Source organism: Formica exsecta, unplaced genomic scaffold (genome assembly GCF_003651465.1).
Source record: "Formica exsecta isolate Colony F162 unplaced genomic scaffold, ASM365146v1 scaffold51, whole genome shotgun sequence".
Taxonomy (NCBI): Eukaryota; Metazoa; Arthropoda; class Insecta; order Hymenoptera; family Formicidae; genus Formica; species Formica exsecta.
In genome coordinates, this window is record NW_021852343.1 from 573,940 (window position 1) to 596,507 (window position 22,568).

General features: G+C 34.0%; 1 protein-coding gene and 5 non-coding genes across 6 annotated transcripts in view; 2 read left to right on the forward strand and 4 right to left on the reverse strand.

The window, feature by feature from the left end:
- Nucleotides 1–22,568, reverse strand: part of LOC115241730 (mannosyl-oligosaccharide 1,2-alpha-mannosidase IA) — a 481,287-nt gene that overhangs the window by 330,622 nt on the left and 128,097 nt on the right. The window lies entirely within an intron of this gene.
- On the reverse strand, nucleotides 5,188–5,260 carry Trnar-acg. The gene has a single exon. It is a non-coding gene; the product is annotated as a tRNA-Arg (tRNA).
- Nucleotides 5,582–5,653, forward strand: Trnae-uuc. The gene has a single exon. It is a non-coding gene; the product is annotated as a tRNA-Glu (tRNA).
- On the reverse strand, nucleotides 6,529–6,602 carry Trnai-aau. The gene has a single exon. It is a non-coding gene; the product is annotated as a tRNA-Ile (tRNA).
- Trnad-guc lies at nucleotides 15,436–15,507 on the reverse strand. The gene has a single exon. It is a non-coding gene; the product is annotated as a tRNA-Asp (tRNA).
- Nucleotides 15,891–15,962, forward strand: Trnad-guc. Its single transcript has one exon. It is a non-coding gene; the product is annotated as a tRNA-Asp (tRNA).

A 22,568-nucleotide genomic window follows, 5' to 3' on the forward strand; every position in this document is an offset into this window, starting at 1 on the left:
TATATATATATGTATAATATCTTATTTTTATTTCATTTTCTTAAATTTTTTAATTATTTTCTTTATCAGTATATTTGTGAGGATTATTTTTCCACGCACAATCTTCGCGCCTGACAACGCAAACTATACAATACTTAAATCCAATCCTACGTCTGCATTCTTCCCACACAGCGCAAATGCAGATGTCTCACGTCGAAATAATTAAGTCGGTGCACCGCTCTACCGTGTAGAAAATTAGACGCGCCACGTGCGTGACGCACATACGCCCTCGCCCACGAAAATGAAATTAAAATCACCGCCCTTTCTCCGCGCTCACGCAAAATAATTTTCCTGCAGCGCTCCGGAATATACACCACGGTATTTTAACTAGCTGAAAAGGGATTTAAATGATCCGGGCGGTCGCGGGAATTTAATACGCGCCCCTCGTCGAGAGCGACGAGGGTGTTTCGTATTTTGGCCGGCTGCCAAATGCGATTTTCGCGTTATTTATCTTCCGCGAGGGAGGATACGAGCATTCGCGCGAGGATACGGGTCGCGCTCGTTCGCATCGATGTGCTACACGCATCGTGTGTGCTTGTTCCGCCGATTAAAAACTAACGACTCCGCGCGAGAGAAAAGCACTAATGCCAAGCGAGAGATATTTAACACGTTCCCCGTGCTTTGGTGTAATTAAACGCTTTTGTACCGCTTTCGCTGCTAATTCCCGCCGTTAATTTCGGATAATTTTCATCCGTAAAAAAAGGTGAGATTTATACCATTCTCTCCCTTTTGCAAAAATTACCGCGCATACAAAGGATATCACATAGGAAGAGGGAAACATCTTTTTATATTTTTTGACATGTTTCCGTTCTTTTAACTTGTTAAAATCCCTGCTTAAGAGATATAAAGAAATTACTTCTAGAAGTGATTTAATTTTCTCCAAAGTGAAGGAAAGAAATCTCCTCCTCCCTAGCTTCGCTCGAATATCCAACCGGAAGTTTCGCGTACGTATTTCAGGACCGATCGATATAGTTAAAATTCTCACAACGCGAAGGCAATCGGTAGACCAATAGAAATCAAGAGATCGGATGGGCAAACAATGAGCCTGGCAAATTTCTGCCAATTCTATTACCGGAATTCTAACTCTTTGATGCACGGTAAATATTCTGGCGCGATGTACGCCTACTGTTTCTCTACTACGACTCACGTCGCGTACGAGATACGCCTTTTAATGTCGAGGACTCTCAAAAGTCTCGTTGCCCTACGGGTAACTGTACTTTGACATTAGAGAAGAGATATTTGTTTAACGACGAACGCTTTTACGAGAATACCTATTGAGATCCACGAAGAACAAGGATTTTATGGATGCATTTTAATGAACTCGAAAAAGGATGAAAGCCAGAATGCAGTTTTTACGAAAGCAGAACGTAAGAATTGATAATGATGAAAACGACGAAAATCTCAACACCGAATTAATAACAGATACAAGTTCAATCGACGGTAAAATGTTACTTCAATGTACGCGCGTTGTTTCTACAAAATAAACAGGAAATTGCGGAGTGATGTAATATCGTCATCATAATTTCTGGATACGATGTTTACGAAGGCTTCTCTTTAGAGAGTACCGAAATTTCCTGGAAAATTTATAAGCGCAATCTCGGGAGAAATTTCTGAAAGACCTCAGGTAATTCTAAGGTCTAATATAAGTTTTACTCGTCCTCTCTTCTTAGCCTCATATATATGTACAAGCGGAAGACTTATTTAACGGTGGATGCTCTTATGAGAGCGCATGTCGAGAATCAGGAAGGCCAGGGCTGTCGTAAATGAATGTTGACGAGCTTTTGAGGAACGATGCAAGGAGGTTTCGAAAGGATAACGGTGTTTTATGCGAAGATGAAATCTCCGTAAAATATCTTCTATTATTATTTGCGCACGAGATGCGTCTACTGTAACATGATATTATGCTAATAAAAAATTTCAAATTCTTCTCGAATAAATATAAACATAAAATTTCAACTTCAGAACGTGCTAAAAGCAATGGATAATTAGTATAGTTACGAATTTATTCTTATACCGCTCATTACTTGTCTTCAGTTGATTTAAGTCTATTTTGCGGGAATTGATTTACTATCGATACATTTATCTATCATTAGTGAAACATGTGTACGTTCTCGGGAACACGTTCGTTTCGTTCGCATAGCATACCTGTGACGACTAAAAGCTTCGAGAAAGCCGCCTCGCCGCCATCGAACACGGATGGACCGACTCGCGCAGCACATTACTTGTCTTCAGTTGATTTAAGTCTATTTTGCGGGAATTTATTTACTATCGATACATTTATCTATCATTAGTGAAACATGTGTACGTTCTCGGGAACACGTTCGTTTCGTTCGCATAGCATACCTGTGACGACTAAAAGCTTCGAGAAAGCCGCCTCGCCGCCATCGAACACGGATGGACCGACTCGCGCAGGGAGATTGATGCGTTTCGGAGCAGAGAAAAAACAACTCGCGTGGGATGCATTTGTTCGGGGTTTTAGGTGAAGAAAAAAAGCTGCTCCTGCTAAAACGACTGGGAGAAAAGTTTTCACGGCGGAGAGAGGTAGGTAGAAGAAAGGGAGCAAATGACGAAGGTCGCGAAAACGAGTATACTAACTTTCTTGGGGGATACTGAAGGATGATGTGGCGGGTGGAAAAAAGGCTTTCAGAAGGGTTCTTTTCGATGGTCAAACATCGTGCTCTTTGTAAGTTTTCGCTCAAGTGTTCTCCCTTATAATAACTCTACAATGTAGATATCCGTAAAAAAATCGATAGATGAATATAAACACGAAATTTAATGGAAATAAAAATGCGAAGCTGAATCGTGAAAGGGAATCGGAAAAATGTTTAGAATACATAACTATTGAAGTCATAAACTTCTGTTAAAACGAACATGTAGGACGCTACAGAAGTTTTATAATTAAACAACGTAGCAGAATTTAGCGAACAATTTTATAACTGGAAACACGTTAAACATACGTTCAATTAAGAATGTATGCATATAACATCATATTTTTACTTAATTATTTTGACAAATATTGCTCGGTAATTTTACGATATATTCGAAGCAAAAAATAAAATTTGGAAAGCTATGATTAAAGTATTTTACAAATAAAATAAAAAATTAATCACTTCCCCCGTTTTTTTTTTCTGTCGGGAAATTAATATTTTAGTATATAAACTACATTGATACAATATTACGTGATTTAGTGTAGTAGATTGATGCGGGAAAAACATGGTTCGATGTGGCAAATTTTTCATTTTCTTTTGCAATTTATTTTGCATGTTTCGTGTTGCCTACAAATTAATTCGCCAAAAATTCTGGAAGAATTCCAGAGAGTTCCAAACAATTACGAAAAATGATCGGCTATTGTTCATCGCTCGGGCTACCAATTTCTCCGTAGATTCATAACGCGTCCCTCTCTGCAATAATATCAAACATATTACCGACGTTCAGCATGCGATTCGTGCCAGCGGATGGCGAAATGATTGTTTTATGAGTAGTTCTATTGCCTCGTTCGTTGAATTTTCCTAGCATATGAGCAAAATGTTACTCGTAATATCCGAAGAAGTCCATAATGCAAAACGATGCAAAAGACATTTACCAGCAAATGCAAGGTGCAAAATCTATTTTTAATAATAAAATTGTTATCGGTCTGATATTGAATCAACACATAAATGCTCTGCTATTACGTAATTTAGATATGCGCTAACATTTGTATCTATATAAAGTGGTAAAATATCATTTGGACAAGAAAATGATATATGACAATACAGAGCAAACCAATTCTTAATATTTGTTATAAAATCGGTTAATTTCAATCAGTTTCATATAAACTCATAGAAACGTAAAGAAAGAAAGAGAGAGAGAAAGAGAAGGGGATAATGAGAGAGAAAGAGAAATCACTTTTTTATTCTATATCTCTTCCACATCAGATATAAAAATATTTGCTCTTTTTTTCATCAATACAAATCTCATAAATAATTTTAACCGGTTTGCCTTTGCAAATTCAAAAAATATTTATTAATCCGTTCTTTAATTCGTTTTTTACTCCAGAATTCGAATCCGCTTTCGACCTCCTGAACGTACAAAGTACTTTAATTTCTAAAATGCAATTAGGATTTAAATATCATAAAAGATAGACCAATTAATCGCTTAGTACGTAATAAATCGTATGTGTCAATTTTTTTGTGATTATTGAATCTATCAAAGAGTGCAGTCTAACAGAAAAAAAAAAATCAATAGAACATATTATCTCGTTAGATAATTGCTTTATTGTGCATTGCATAAAACTGTCCGAAACCAGTGCTGGCTATTCGACGAGCTCTTTCTTTGGATATCATTTATTTTGTAAAGCGTGTATCGAGAATGAATTATGGCGAATAAACCTGGACAAGAGGAACGCCCAGTCTAGATCAGCTGCACATATTATGAGGATATATGTATATACGTATATCTACTTCGGATCGGCGTCAAATGCAGGGGCTTCCAATTACTGTGGAAGCAAGAAGATTCAATCTATTTTCTGGCGTCGCTTTATTAAATGATGCAATATAAGCGCGAATTGCACGAGTAAAAATTTTAAAGCAATAAATACATAAATTAAAATTGAAAGTACTTATCTCTATAAAGCTAAATATTATTACAGTTTTTCGTAATCTTCAAAAAATATAAACAAAAAATTGAACAATATCTCTTATCTCTTGTTAAAGTATATACTTTAATAAATATATAGCGAGTAATATACTTGTTTTCTTTCGATTTTAATCAATTCCCTCAAATGCACAAAATTTAGCAGATAATTGATATTAATAAAATAATCAAAGTATACATATATATATATTATTAAATTTTTTACGTGTTCATCGCAAATTTTCTCTTTAGGTAGCGGTTTTATTTTTTCTACATTTGCGTCATAAAATTTTAATGTTACATTTTATGAAAATAAAGAGAAATTATAATTTTAATGCAATTCATATATTTGTTAACATTTTCATTCGTGGAATATTTTCACATGTATTACGTTATTCAACAAAATGGAAACCAAAAGATTTACATAAAAACAATTGCAACATTCGAACAAAATTCATATTTCATAAAACCACATAAAAATTCTCTTGTAATCATATTGTTTTCATGTTCAACGGTAAATTTTGCAAAAAGATACACCGATCCTGCCAGGATTCGAACCTGGAATCTTCTGATCCGTAGTCAGACGCGTTATCCGTTGCGCCACAGGACCACAATACACCGGTGGTCTATATCCTCTATACACTGTATAATTTTATTCTTCTAAATATTATTTTAATAAATATATCAAATAATAGAAACATTTCTCATCTTATATAAGATATACATTATACTTTTTTACTCACAGAATAGCTTTTTTGAAATATGTTTTGCTAAATATTTAAGAATATTAATCCGCTTTGTACTAATCCGTTATTTTAGCATAATATTATGAATTGTATGTCAAAATAAATTTAATTATCAAAATTTAATTATAAATTATTTGTAATAATGTAAGATTGTAGAACCGATTTGTAAAGTATTCTTTCAACAATCCGGTATGGTCTAGTGGCTAGGATACCTGGCTTTCACCCAGGAGGCTCGGGTTCGATTCCCGGTACCGGAAATTTTTTTTTCAAGTTTTATACACGACATGAAATTTCTTTAAAAGAGTATAAAAAGATTTTATATATTTGTATATTTCTTAAAATGTTTTTTTTACACTTAACGTTAGTATTTTATTCAGTATATGTGCGCAAGTAAAAGACTATGCGATCAATAAGTACCATCACGTTCGCGAAAGAAACGAAAAACTTCACGGGGTAAATAAGGCATAGCTATTGCTTTTCTCGATGAAAAAACTTTTTCCTATTCCAGAAGCCACGTCTACTATTCTCCAACACTGTCCCAAAACGGCCCCATTAACGCCTCGACACAAACAAGCCGCGTTGAACTGGAAAAAGTTACTCAATTAGAGCTTTGCGTCGTTCCAAAACTTGCTTCGTACTCAGCCAAAACTCAAATTCTTTCTTCTCTTCCTTTATTCCGTTGAACTCGAGCCTTCTGGGTGAAAGCCAGATATCTTAGCCACTAGACTATATCAGATTATTGCAAGACTGTCTTATACAAACCGATTCTGCAATTATATACTACTACAAATAATGTATACTTATATGCTTCTTACTACTTCTTGCGCAGTCACAAACACGTACTTCTTTCGCAGTTTAGGGCACCATGATTACGTTGGTCAAACTTTTTGATGCGGTAAGTCGCACATATAACTGCGAAACAATAAGAAAGAAAAATACAAAAGAAAAATGAAAAATTCCACAAATGCACTTGCATTTCTTTCATTCAATGGGCAAACATTTAAATGCATATTAACTAGAAAATTCAAAAAACATAGCATTTAAATTTATTTTTTAATTTTGACACATTAATATGAGACAGCACGATTAGAGGAATTATTATATAATTTATATGGCTTATGCAAAAAAAATTTGGCCCATGAGGGGATCGAACCCGCGACCTTCGCGTTATTAGCACTACGCTCTAACCAACTGAGCTAATGGGCCAACTTATGCTACTGTTGATTTTACATGTTGTTGAACAACTTGTCTTTTGTGCTTTAAAAATTTTAACGACATAAATTTTTAATGTTTTTATTTTATCTTATTAAGACAAAATCATTTTCTAATTTTTTTTTTTTTTTTTTAGAATAGATAGACACAATTCAGCTTATATTAAAAAATGGATCAGACATATATTAAAGTAAAATAAAAAAATACAGCTCATATAAAATATTACGCAATAATCAATTTTTAGAATCTTTCTGAGCGATTAAACTTGATGCTTTCAATTCATTCTTACTTATTAAGAAAGAGATAATGTAAGGAACGTTTGTGAAATATCGATTATATTGTTGTATCCTGGTTAATATGTTGCGTTTTTATCTTTAAAATAAAATAAGCTGTAAATATTACATTGAATATAATACAAAATAAAATATTCATATTTTGACATGATTAACAACCGATACGAAGAAGCTACGCTACGTAACGAGTGTTATCGCACGCTGCCAGATAAACTAATTATAAATATTTGATGACAAATATGGAGAAAAGATTTTATGCAAATAAATATATATATGTTAAATTCGTGAAAAAACACGACAAATTGTTTTTCTTCGAATTATACGAATGATACGTCGAAATCGAACAATATATGCCAAATCATAGTTTATTCCTGTTTTGCTATTAACCTATTTTTTATAAGCCGTTTAATGCAATTAAGTTTATATTAAACAATATTACTTTTATATACAATATACGCGAGTAAAAGTTACATAATTTTAAAATAAAAATTCAACTAAAAATTTCCAAATACAATTTTACATCTTTTGTGAGACATTCTGGAAGATTATAAATAGAGTAACAAACTCTAAACACTCTCTACACTGTATTAGAGTCGCGTAGGTCTTTTTTGAGATTTTTACCTGAGCTTTGATATTTTTTTAAAGCAAAATTCACATCGCTATATTTTCTGAACTAGAAGTCATTAAAAGCTCGTGTGTTGCAAAGTCTATACACTATTTTGAAGTATTAAAAAAAATATTTTAACTTTATAATGTTTTATTCTGAATAGAGATATAGCCCTACATGTGCATTCTTAATTTTTTTTTCGAATAATGTTAAACCTGTCGCAATACCAAATTTATGAACTCTATGCTGGCGAGAATTAGCTGGCTAGCTTCCTAGCGATAACCTTTAATGGCATTTTTGCTGTCTCGCTCGAACAATCCTAATAATTTTCTCTCTCCTTCTTTGGCGAAAAATATCGTGGAATAAGTCTACAAGCTATCATAAACTATTAAGCCGCTGCAGGTGTCCAGTATGACTCTACCATGGCGTCAGCAAACTTTCTTCTATCGCCATACCTGTGAGCAGCAATCTGCTACCGTCTGGCAGAGCTTCAGGAAGGAAAAGAAAGAGAGTAATGTATATGAACTTCAAGAATTACGGCGAGAAAAAAAGTGAAGAAATATGACTGTGGACACGAACCAATCGACCAATTATCTCTGGAACTTTGTTGCAATATTTCGCATGATTATAGAGATTAGATAAGATAAACGTGTACGAAAAAGATATATAAATATATTATAAAGGAAATGTCTATGAAAAGAATTTATATATATAATTACACAAAATGTAAAAATTAGGATATTTTACTATAATAAAATATCTAAAATATCTAACAATAAGATATAGCTGGTATGAAAAACTATATAAACTAATAACTCTGAGAATTACGCAACATTCAATCAAAATATTATTAGCAAATAAGATATTTTATATTGACAGAAAAAGTTTTAATTTTTATTTGAATTAAATTTTTTTATTTAATACGCGCGAAACATAAAATTATTTCGGAATTGTATGTCATCGTCAAAGTTCCACTTTTTTATAAGCAACAGTTATATAAGCATAAGATTAGATTTAAATTTTCACAGGCTTGCTAAAGTAAATAAAAAAAATTCTATTCACTTTGCGCTTAAACAACAACGTTAAAAGTATTCTAGGATTAATATAACAGAGTTAGAGTTTATTTTAAATTGGAGATTGCCATTTTTTATAACGAAACTGAATAATAATATTTCCGATATAGAAGCGTTTTTTTCAACCTTTTTGTTCAGCGCACAATCATTGACAATTAGCGCATATTCGGATAACGCTATAAGTATCCCGATTGCAATGAATAAAGCACGTGCCACCATCATCGCGAAGCTGAAACGAAGTTTTTTCATTTGCGTGAGTAAATCGCCATAAAATCGTCAGGTAGAAAGCGATCGGACAAACTGGCCATGTTTGCCATCGACTCGCAGTATGTCCCGGTTACATCGTAAAACTGTCGTTTTTTGCCTCAATCCCGAATGGCCGAGGCTAAATTGAAGCTCGTCGCATATCTCGATTTAACTTACACACATATGTACGACTTGATTCCGCAGGGGATGAAATCGAGCTCAACTGACCTGAAATGAAAAAAGGAAAAAAACATGTTCAAACTGTTATCCTTACGTGAAATACATTTAAAAATTGATTAAAAGAAATATGTCCTATCGTTATTCTAAAATATATATTTGTAGCTTTAATCGGACTTATGTTCTAATCCTATTCTCGTTTTTCGTTATCGTATTAATCTTGTAAGAATAAAAATGATCAAAACGATGTCAATCTTTATCAAGTAAAATACTTGGAAAATATAAATCAAATATTATTTTCAGCGAGATATAGTGGCGTATATCGCAGAGCAGTTAAAAAGTGAGGAGTGCGAGTGAGGCATGAGATAATTAACGACGGTACCTGCCCTCCGCTATGGCGTTTCGTATATAGCCTGTGCGACGGGTCGATCGGAATCGCCGAGAAGGCGAAGGGAATCGAAGGGTGTGCGCGGACCTACACGGACCCCGAACAATCACCGACAAATGCCGCTACTTGGGTGGCAACCTTCCACTTCGCTCTCTTCGTTCATCATGTTTCTCAGCCGTGAAATTCGCTTCTGGAATCGCGGCACGAATTTCTGACAATTCAAAAAAATAGCCGCATCCTTGTGCGACTATCGCAAGAGAAACCGACTTTTCAACAAGCGAGAATATCGTTATTAAAACCTATTTCACCTCAGCTCACTGTTCGAATACATCCTTCTCTCTTTGTCTTTTCAACTAAAATTAAGTTACAGTAACTAATATCATCAAAGATTAAAACATCCAGAGCAGAGTGATTAAGTAAAATTGATGAAAATATTGTTATTTCATTATATATTAAATTATTTAATAGGGAAAACTGCTGGAAGCGCACGATTTTCTCGATTTTGCACAAGAATTATTCACAGACTGTAAGTTTCCACAATGCGAAACAAATTTTTCTTTCGCCGGATGAATTATAGCACGTACAACCGTGCGAATTACTCCACCGTGTGACCTTTTTTAGCAAGATGTAATAGAGACGGATTTAAATAATTAAGGGAATTATTAATATCAATTAGATACGCCAGAAATTTACAACTCGATATTCTTCGCGTTATTTCTACAGTCGCGATGAAAAATATTAAATTTTCGCTGCATCCAATAATCGATCGTAAACTACGTAATTGTGCAAGAAAATGTAATCATTTTCTTAAAATAAAACAGCAATAATAACATTCGTTTGTTGTCATTGTAAAAAAATAGGCAAAATACAAGAAAAACATAATTATCCTTATGCATGGTTGGATTCTTTACTAATGATATTATTTCTCACAATTATATATATATAACATGCCTCGCTCGTTAGTTACATCAAATACATTCTTATGAGAAATGTAATTAGAAAAAATAGATGATAAATATTAATCATATATAACTTGTAATTTTCTTATATTTATTAAATCTACAAATATCTTTTATATTGTAGAAATAGATTCATTGAAAGCAAATTTCATCTATAGTTTAAAAAAATATTTATTATAATTTGTTTCGTATATATTTTCGAAATACGTGCTCATGCTAGAAATAACGCATTATTCTTTTTATAATATGTATATTCTGTTACTATATCCGTTTTACATATATAAATTTTGAAAAAGTTATATCCGTTCAAAAACTGACATACGCTACGTTGTATAGAAGTATATATAGAAAATCTTTTTTTTACAATTGACACACACTATATATCACACGTTTTTCGTGCGTGTAAAATAAACTGTCACAGACATTACGTATTTATTTAACATGATTCGCTACTCTACTTCTTAATAACAAGGAAAAACTCGCGCACATAGTCAAATATTCTTACTCGTTTGATAAACGATAAGAAAATTATCTCTGACGGACCATATATTACAAGTTCTTCGTTTTACTAACTAGATTTAATACATATTATTTTACATTATTTAAATTTTGTTATTGGCATGAAAATAAATGTAATAATGATGAAAATATTCGTTTGATAATCAATATGTTAATAAATAAAATTTCAGAAATCAAAAATTTAGTAAGGATAATACTAAATTTACATAAATAGTTTCTTATCAAAAATAAAATAAAGTATGTTTTTCGAATAAATGTTACATTTTATTTGCAACGATAGCCTATTTATTAACATTAATTTGAAATACAAAATACAGAATATTAAGCGTTAATTTATATTATAAAATAATGTATATATATAAAATATTTTAAGCCAGTAGCAAATTAACTACAACAAATTGGTATTTGGCCTTTACACGGCATATAGTGTGTTATTGTTATCATAGGCGCTCAGTGTGTTATCATTCGCGCGACGTCACTCGAGCTTGATAGTGATGCGAGACGTTCCATATATTAAATTCCTTTTCAAGGAGCAATTACGACAAGTACCGACAAATTTATCTCTGATCATGACAATTAATGATTAACTTTCGATAAACGACACGTAACTATGCAATGGTAGGTCTTTATCGAAGCGTATATTCCGTGCGATCATTTATTATTTCAAATAGAAGTCAAAGTAACAGGGATAAAAATTATAAACTATTTTCTTGCAATCCTTACGGATAACAATCGTTTTTAATTTGCTATTAATCGTTTAATTAATAATCAATTTAAAGTTCAAAAAACAGAATATTTCACATGAATTTATTCTGTATTCCGTTATATTTCACGGATATAATAAATTAATTTACTTTACACAGTGTTTAGCGCTCATTTCTTACGTGTTTTTAAATTTTATTTTATTTTGAGATTACGGATTCGTATATATTGTAGATGTAGATAATATAGATTGTGGGGATTGCTAGATAGATCCGTAGTCTTAAAATAAATGGGCTAGAATACATTAGACCAAACAATTTTCGGTAGATTCTTTCAATATGCATTAAAATATATTACAAGCGTAAATTTAAAAAAAAAACAAAATTTTAATTTAAATTTTATATATTTAATGAGGGATGAGGTGGCAGCCATTGACCATTAAATACTAATAATAACTTAGAGAGGAGGCACGGACTTTTTATATACTTGGCGATTGATCGCTCTTCCTTACATGCAAAAACGTGAGTAGTTTGAAATATATGAATATATATATATATATAAAACTCAATCTGACACTTCATCATATTCTGCTTTGCTCTCGTTTGAGCAAAACTGGATCCGCAAAATTTATTGGACGACATCGTTGCTGGAAGCGAACAGAATTGAGACGGGTTCACTACACAGGTGTCCTAAAACCTTGTGGCTTTTAAGCGCGTCGACTGATTTCCACGAGCACTCATCGCGTGCAAAGGCGGCATATCTCTAAAAACGGCGCTTGTCAGGTGACCTTAAATTTACCGTCGATTACGGCTTATTACGGACAAACATACAACCGCAACCCTCCCCAGTTCGAGACGATGTCTCGTCGTCTCGAGACGTTCCCCCAATAGAGAATTCGTATATGTAATTATATCCTCCCTCACATCGTGACTTCTCCCGCCTCTTTCGGCGCCTATCACCGACAATATGTATCTATCATGGTACTCGTTAGATGCGTGTAGATGATCCGCGACAGCACTCGTTATTATTCACAGTCGACACGTAGGCCGAAGTTCGCAATGTGATAACAGTGATTGCGAAGATTCATGGTGCACGAGAAAGATTCGCTCCGTTAATGTTCCAGCGATTTATAGAGTCTAGGATTTACCGCATACTAAATATTCCAAGCTAAATATTTTCAATAAAATAAAAGTCGATTTATATTATTTAGTAAGAATTTTGTGAGATTATTATTTTATATTCTTTATATAATCCTCGTGTGAATTTGGACCAAAAACTTTAGTTTAAAACTTCCAACAGCATGCAACAATATTATGAAATTTGTAAATCGCATTTATCAGCGCATTTAAAAAATTGATTACATATATAAAACTTACACTAAGCGAGAGATATTTATTTCCAAATATAAGATAATAAAAAAAAATAAACAAAAAAGGAATAAAATAAAATTCTCTTGGACAAAAATTCTGATCTCTCGTACGGCTTTCAAGATACTATCAAAGAAAATACGGTTTTGAGACATTTGTTGGCTTGCACTTTTGTACGAAACGCATCGTTCTTAGAAACTTTGAATAATACGTGATTAAAAATATCTCCCTCCTCTTCTTTATTTCGCTTTCTCTCTTTTTCTCCCAGAAAACTAATAAACAGAAAAAAAACATATAACAGATAAAGACATAAAAAAGCTGCCTGCAAATGTTAAATAAAAAAATGGTTATATCTGAGAAAAATCGATTGAAAATATCATAAATAACAAAAATTATTATTTTTAATTATTCATACTACTTTGGATAAACAATCGAATCATTCAACTTGCGATCGGCATGGGACTGATAGATGCTCCATCACGTTGGGATCGATTTGTACTGGTAACACGTGATTGGAATGTGCGTGCTTAGTTAATCGCGCGAAATTTATCGCGAAAGCAAGAGTAGAAGGTACTGAAAGGAGACAAAAGGGGGAGAGGATACCCCACGTGCGATTACAGCTATTTGATATGCCGCGACACTCAAAACTCGTACATCACACTTAACCGTTGAATATGGAACAGTCAGTCCTGGCAGCGGTGCATCCAGCATGCATATGTAGACCGCAATTATGGCCGTTAACTATCGTCGGCACGCACGCTGAGCACGAATTTTCCATCGCGCCATGGGGCCTCCTTGAACGCTCGCTAGCATCGTAGAGGGGACCCTCTTCGTCTTTTGCGATTTCGGCAGTTATAAATAATATAAACCATACCCGCGAAAAAAAAAATATTTATAAAACATATCGTTTAAAATATTTTTATAATCCGATCAATCTTTATACATAGTTTGTACAGGATGAAATAAACAAATAAAAAAATTTTATTTTATCGATTGGAAACGACTCGTTTAATCTCGTTTAAATAGAAAATGGATACAAATATTTAATAAGAATTCAAAATACATTTAAAAATTTATTTAGCTATCAAACATGATTTAGCACCTTCATTCCCATATAATTGCGACGTATCCTTTAGAGACGATAAAGAGAAGTAATAATATAGCAATATATCTATAACGATAAATCAAGTTTCTACGAGTGTTTGACATCCCATAATTCTTCCCTCGTCAATACATATATTTTGCTATTTCAAAATGTAACACTATATTAAAAAGCGACGTTTAAAGAGCTATAAATAAATCTAACAAATAAAAATTTATTATAATAACATTATTTTTCTTACAACATAGATTTAACAATAAAAAAGCAACGATGATCTTCACGTATCAAATGAACATTTTAATCTATCTTATTTAATTTGCATTATATATATATATATCGCTTCAGAACCTCTTTTTCAAATCTGTTAAAATCGTTTTAGTTATTCTTATGTTAATGTAGCTTACTATGTATGTGAAATTTAAGCACTTGTAAGCAAATGTTCACATTATACATGTACACCATTATTACATAAGAAAAAAGATACTGTGTGTACGCGTTTATGATAATCGAACGAGATGAACAACAACTGGCAGACTACGTATAGTTTATTTAAGGCAGATTATCTTATACATTGTGTAAATCTCGGCAGGATAAGCGTGTAAAAAGATTCCAAGACTTTCAGACTTTCTTTCTTTCGCGTTGGTCGCCTTTATTTCCTATCGAGACTCCCCGTGGACGACGCAGGTGCGGTTCGTGAAAAAAGAAACAGGTTCGTACGCCGTCGTTGGTACCATCGACAATGAGAAAAAAAAAATTCAAAGAAAACACATAAGCAAAAAGAGACGCACGTTCGGACTTGCAATGCTTAGGACAGGGAGAGATTGATGCAGTCGTGAGGGAAGAAGGCAGTTGCAGGAAACAAGCGAGATGGAAGCAGAGAAGAATGTTCCGTCTCCGTGTCACCGCACCCAATAACACGCGGGTAATCACGATTTAATAGCTCAATAACGTCCGCCACGGTCCTCGAAACAATTTATCGGTCCCGCTAGTCAATAAATTCGGTTTTTGAGTTGTATACGGTAATCCGGGGAGCAGGCCGCGAATCTCAAAGCGGACGCATCGAATTGGGATTGGCGAATTTTTAAAATAACGCGTATAAATCAACCGGAAGAATAAATATTACCCTGTACGATATATATCTTCCTCGTCTTTTCTAATTTCACGGCACGACATTAAAATATTCGTTATGGGAGGTAACACGAAACGTGATCTCGATGTATTTGTCGGTGTAAGGTAGAATGTAAAATGCATTAATTATACCGGGATCATATTCAGTTTAAAAGTATTTCTTTCCGTATGAATTTGATATGAACATTATATGAACACAATGCGAATGTGTACGTACACCGTTGGTGAAAATCGTCGGAAAAAAAAAAAAAAAAAAAAAAAAAATTCTCCCCAGCGGGGAATCGAACCCCGGTCTCCCGCGTGACAGGCGGGGATACTGACCACTATACTACCGAGGACTTGTTGACATGTTCTTTCTTATTAGTAGTCTTCACGCGGCATCGTTATTTACACTTTGATGTTTTCAATTTTCAACATTAATAATTATTGCACTTAATTTTTGTGTATTATTATTAAAATATAAACAGATTATATCATAACATAATGTTTTAATATCTTTAAATGTCAAATAAAAAAAAAAATTCATCTTTATTGAAATCAATATTTGACAAGTCTTAGAAATGAACTTAGAAAAATAAATCTCGTATTAATATTAACAAATATATATAAGCAATGTAAATTTCTCAAATATTTAACTGTACTGTGCCCTGATATATGTTTTATACGGAGACGTCTCTCTTCTGAGAGAGGACGATGAAAACGAACAACATCTTTCAACAAGTCCTCGGTAGTATAGTGGTCAGTACCCCCGCCTGTCACGCGGGAGACCGGGGTTCGATTCCCCGCCGGGGAGGATTTTTTTTTTTTTTATTTTTCACGAATGGCACACGTATGTCAGTTGACAGATTAATTTTTCTTCACAAAATTACCTCTCCCCTCTCCCCTTTTCCCCTTAATTCTGTTCAAACTTGTTAACCTACCGTTAAAAAACGTGCTTTTATATGACTTGCTATCGCAGAGTCGTTAATCTACTAATACACGTTCATTTTGCAAAATATATTACACTTAATTACACAAAAATCAAATTATAAATAATTAATGTTTAGCAAATTATAAATAATTAATGTCTAGCATTGCTCAAAAAATAAAGATACTGACCACTATACGCGATTAAAAAGAGAATTTAATAATAAGAATTATTTTATATAATAAATAATGTGCATTACAATTGTGATTATAATCCTTCGAAAGTACATATTTCCGATCCGAAAAAGATTTGCCCTCTAGAGTCTGAAAAAAATATTGTCGTTTTCTCTAAGAAGAGAAACATCTCCGTATTATAAAATATAATACATATAATACATAAAATATAATACATATATGTATATATCAAAGCACAGTTAAATATTTGAAAAATTTACATTGCTCATATATACTTGTGTTATTATTAATACGGGATTTATATTTTTCTAAGCTTTCATCTCTAAGACTTGTTAAATATTGATTTCAATAAAGACGATATTTTTTTATTTAATATTTAAAGATATTAACATTAATCTATTTAAACTTTTCGATAAATAAAGAAAGACGCAAGGTAATTTTTGCATAGAGAATCTCGATGATACGGAGGATATATAAGTGAATGTGATTCGTATTTTTTCTGTGTTTTAACGCGCGTTGCGACTATGTCATTGCACAATCTATCGCAAGAAAGGCGGAATAAATGACAGGTCGGATGTCGAGATCGCGCGTTAAACGCAAATAAAGCTCGTCGGCGAACCGGCTATGTGTACAGCTCGTAAAAACAAAGCGACACCATATTCATAAGAGGGAATAATCGTTAACAGTATAGTTCCGAAAGGTAGCTGCGGAATCCGCGCTATCATTTCTCGTCCTGTCCCGCTCGGAAATAGCGTTTACGCTTTTTTCTGTCACGATGATATGTTTATCGTTTCATTAGCGCAAGCTCGCCGGCTTCACGAAATTATAAACTACTTTGTCGCTTAACAAATGATTGTTGACACGTCAGTTTGCGCGAATCCGATGGATATCGGCTCACATGAGATGAGCTGGACGATGATCTTATTGGATTAATATATACGTTCGACTTTTCTTTTTCTTAACGCTTTCATGGCATAGCTGCACAAATTAAGGATTGTTCTAATTATGCACGTAACAGCAAGTAGCCATATGAATCGTAAAGTATGTAGATATCTTGATAAGTGCTTTACAAACTACACTGTTTACGAAAATTTTACTTAAAAATATTTAATTTTAACATATTAAAGCTAACATTAATTTAATTTTAATATATTAAAGCTAATATGTATGCATTAAAATGCAGCTGAATTTTAAAATAACGCACCTAATTAATATTTCATTAAATCTGCATAATGCAAATTGCAAAGAATATTTTAAATTCAAAACAGAGTTATTATTTTCAGACCAAATTGACATATATAAATAAAGCATATATAAATATTTCAGCGAATTACAATCCTCTCTATACTATACGATACACAAAATGATGAAATGTAAAAAAGATGTCAAAAATATTATAAACTCTTACTCTCCAGGACATAAAAATATAATGTAACAGAAACGCCATTTCCGTCAACTTTCTCACTCAATTTTTATTCATAATTTCCACGATTTATGGAATTGGAGAATGAAATATTTCGCAATATATGTGAATGTGCTCGTTTAAAAACGCATTTTGACACAAACTGCATCGAATTTTCATGATGCAATGTGGTACGCCATGTTCTATCCACGTTCGTCTATCCTAGTAAATTTACATCCCGTTATTACAGCGGTATTTCGGGGGCATATGTTTGTCGCGTTCCACGTTTCATCATCCAATACGAGCGCTGTTTGTCTTCCCCCATGTCGACGTTAAATCTGATATTAGGATGAGCGCGCGCGATCACTCGTCAATAGTCCGAGTGCGGCGACAAACCTATCGATTGTCCGTAAAGTCGATTTTGTAATTTAGATCGACGCGTGGATCCGTTGCTTTTGACGACGGTATCGTATCAGCAACGCATCGTAACCGAATATTTCGTTGACGGGAGCATCATAGAATGATCAATCAACACGTACCCGCATCGCGTTCAACACTCCAAAGCGCAAAGTGAATAAAATATTCACGCTGCATGTAATGATACGTGTATTATTTGCTTTGTATCTTCATTCGCATCAGAATCTATTTCTTCACTCAATCCTCTGATGACGATGATACGATTTACATAAATCCAAACATGTTCTTTGTTAAATTAATTAGATTTTCCGTCAATAAGATTCCTTTAATTCTTTGAAGATAATAAATAAATACGTAGAATTTTCGATATTTAATTCCGATGTTTTCAATAAATTCAGCACAAAATTAAAATATTTGAACATGCAATATTTAAAAGCACTATAAGCGCGCGCTATGCGCATTTATTTTGTGTGTATGTGTGTATAATTATTTACACATATTAACTCAAGTTCCCTGTTTTTCAAAATAAATTAAATAAAAATTACACATACACACTTAATAGTTAAACTGTCAAATGCGTCGCTCATGACAGTTATGACAGGCTTTTATTGATATAAAATAATGCACAGCACAGTGTCGAGATAACTAATCAGCATCGAAAAGAAGCAACAATACTTGCGAGTATCGATTTAACATGCCTTTTTTAAGAGTGGATGATATATCGGTCTCATCAGATGTTTTAGAATTAATGATTTTTTTTTAAACCAACAGGAATAGGCGATAATATCAGTGAGTAAGAATGAAATGCGAATAATAACATATACGAGAATAGATTTGCCGTTGAAATACGACATAAAACAAAATAGCTTGTTCAGGCAGCAAAAAATTCATGTTTCATGATACGCCATGCATTTTTCTCGAGTTACCATAAAAATATCCGTAAAAATAATTCGAAAAACTGCAATTAAACTCCTGATGTAATGTATTTAATAAACGAAAAATGTTATAAATGTCTGTCTGAAAACGTTATTTCTCTGAGTTACGTGGATGATATATCGGTCTCATCAGATGTTTTAGAATTAATGATTTTTTTTAAACCAACAGGAATGGGCGATAATACCAGTGAGCAAGAATGAAATGCGAATAATAACATTTACGAGAATAGATTTGCCGTTGAAATACGACATAAAACAAAATAGCTTGTTCAGGCAGCAAAAAATTCATGTTTCATGATACGCCATGCATTTTTCTCGAGTTACCATAAAAATATCCGTAAAAATAATTCGAAAAACTGCAATTAAACTCCTGATGTAATGTATTTAATAAACGAAAAATGTTATAAATGTCTGTCTGAAAACGTTATTTCTCTGAGTTACAAATTTAAACGTATTTTCCTCTGCATTATTTTATATGCACGATATTTATTCGAGAAATCATTTTTACTCTCGACTGCTGCCAATCTACGGTTGACAAAAAACGAAGCGAGTATGCATTTTGTAATTACAATGTGTCTAGCTTCGTAAATATTATTTATTTAACAAAAGTAGACAAATAATAATAAAACAGTCGAGCAATAGAACGGTAGTTTCGTCGGATATAAATAACACAAGGTGTACAGCTATCGCGGTGAAAAAAAAATGAAGAGATAATGAACCGCATGGACGAACGATATCGCACGCAAGACACGTGGTTCTCAGGATAAATTACTGTCTAAATTACTGTGGTACCATCGCCGTCGTTTTGACGATAGATAATGGTGAATTATACCTCGTTTACGTCTCGTAAAGCTCGCGAATGGACGAGAAACGCACATGGCGATATTTGTCATTTCACAAAAAACTGCCATATAAGTCGGTTTATTTTATTTAGTCGTAATCTTCGATTTTTATACGTCAATAATCTTTTTTTTTTCATCGCTGTAATTCATCGTTTCCCGTTGGAGACTAGATAAGGGAGCCCGCGTAACTCGCGGATAAGATAAGCGTTATAGTTCGCATACGAAGGACAATCGTGCTCGTAAACAGCTATGGTAGACTTAATGGGAAACTTGTGCCTCTCGATTGCGTAGGCAAATTGAAAAATATCGAGAAAGAGAGAGAGAGAGAGAAATGATACGATGAGATACGAATAGATCAATGCATTCTTTAGAATAATTGCCCCCCACCCATCGTAAATATAATTAGACTATTTAACTTTTCATCAACATTTGTATGACGATATCGGATAATATACGACTTGCACGTATAAATTAAATTGCGTTTTTTATTAAACAATTTAATTCTTAACTTGTACAAACATTCCATTTGGCTTGAAAACTCTAATTAAGATTTAAGAACTTTAAATTATATGAATATTTTAATTCGTTTTTTAGAACGCGCGTATAATAAATGATGCCGCGACCCAACAATATTCTTTACATATCGCAACTTTTATTTCGTTATTGCTTCAAGAAATAAACGATAATTATATTTACAAAACACGTAAATAATACAAAAGATGAGTTTCTTACAAAAAAATATCTTATTTCTTTTAACATTATTAATATCGTTCAGCAAATTTATCACAAAAGTGATAAAACTTCTCGCGAGAGAACGATATTAATGCGGTCAGGGTTAAGACACGCTTGCGAAGTATCATTTGGTTGTCTCGCGCACACCAGGAACAAGCATTGTGTGTGCTTTATGCCCGCGTAAACAGTTCGCGTACACGCGTGGGCGTCCTCGACGCAATCAAAAGTCGTCATCTCGGACGGTCGTCGTCGTCGAGTCGCGACGACCGCTTGTGCGTAGAAACCGAGGCGACATGATTTACGACATGACATGAATTTCAGTTTGCGCACGCGACCCCATCTCCGTCTCGTGTGTCCATGGGAGCGGGAGAGCAATCTGTCCTCCTCTTGTGCATAACCGGTCATTAAGCGACCATCGCGGCTATCGAATTCGATAGCCCGGTTTAAGTAGCCTGACCGATGCCGCGAGCGAAACTTTTTGCGTTCTGAATGGCGATTTCTCTCCACAGTGAGTGGCCGCGGCTGCGTCTGAAGCGCGAATCTGCGCGAACCTGTTCTGTCGAAATTTATCGGACACATTTGTCCGATACGACAGGCCTGAATGAAAAAAATCATTTGTCGAATTGTGCGATTGATGCGAGATACGTCTCACAACGTTTATTTGATAATGATCAAACAATTTTGTTATTTTAATGTATAAAATACTATTATTATTATTATACTATGCATAATATTAAAAGATTTTCAAAGATCTCGTATAATTTTGTTAAAATTATTACTAAATTACTAAGATAAAAAATAAAATCTCAAATAGATCATGTCGATCTATCTTGCATCCTTGTAACATATTTGTATGTTTTTAGAGCGAATTGCAAATCTGACGTTGATAAGGTCTCGATAACAATTCGAAAAATAACAAGGGTCTCGGAAGAATCGGTATAAAATGACGGAAATGTGGAGATCTTCCTGTAAGAACTCGATTGAAATCGTTATTCGTGTCGTAGCCACCTCCGCTAGTTTCCTGTTATTCGTCGCTACCTCCGGAGACCTCGCCATTTATGCGAACCCTCGATGCCGTGGTAGTAAAGTTAGTTATGACCGTGAATCATCGAAATGGCTCCGTGTTCGCTACGACCCTCGCTGACCGCGAAATATGAGAAGAAACGTTTTCTGCAGGCTCAAAGAACGAGATCATGAACGGCCACGGATAACGGCCAAGGATAACGTCGCGAAGGTAATGCAATCCTAAAGAAATATTCCTTCTAAAATATCATAATTCTACATATCACGAAGAACATATTTAGCTTATATTTTCATTAAACAAATTGACTCAAGAAATTCTTAATATAATTATAAATAATATAATTTGATTAGTGAATTTCACTTCAAATCTAAAACCCAAGTACTCTTTTCCGAGCACATTTTCTCATGCGCGTTAATTTCCGCAGATTGGGAAAAAGACGACGTTCATCGTGCACGGTGAGAAATGTATTCAACTCTTCTTTCATATAAGTAAAGTTAGGTCGCAAAAACACCATCAAATCGCATCGCGGACTCGAAAATATACGGTCACTCGCGCGCTCGTGCCATTCCCAGAGGCGCTGTCGTGAAAGCAAACAACGAATGAAAAATATAGCCCTTGGCGCCTGTACAATGGCAATATTTATAAATGCACACAGTGAGTTTTTCGACCTTCAGCCGCCCCGCCCTCCCCCATCGGTCTTCTCTCACGTGTGAGTAAGCCTCGCTTCCGAATCTTCTTTTATTTTTTTTTTTATTTTTTATTTAACTGCCCCCGGACTTGCGGCTCCTTTCTGACAAATTCCCAGACGGGAGGCACACGCCTAAAGGATCGACTACATAAATTCTCCCGCCGCGGTAAGCCGTTGAACAGGGCCCAAGATCTGTGGATTTATTCGTTCTCGTTGTAGGACTCACGAAACGAGAGACGAACGCGTGCAGCGGGACAG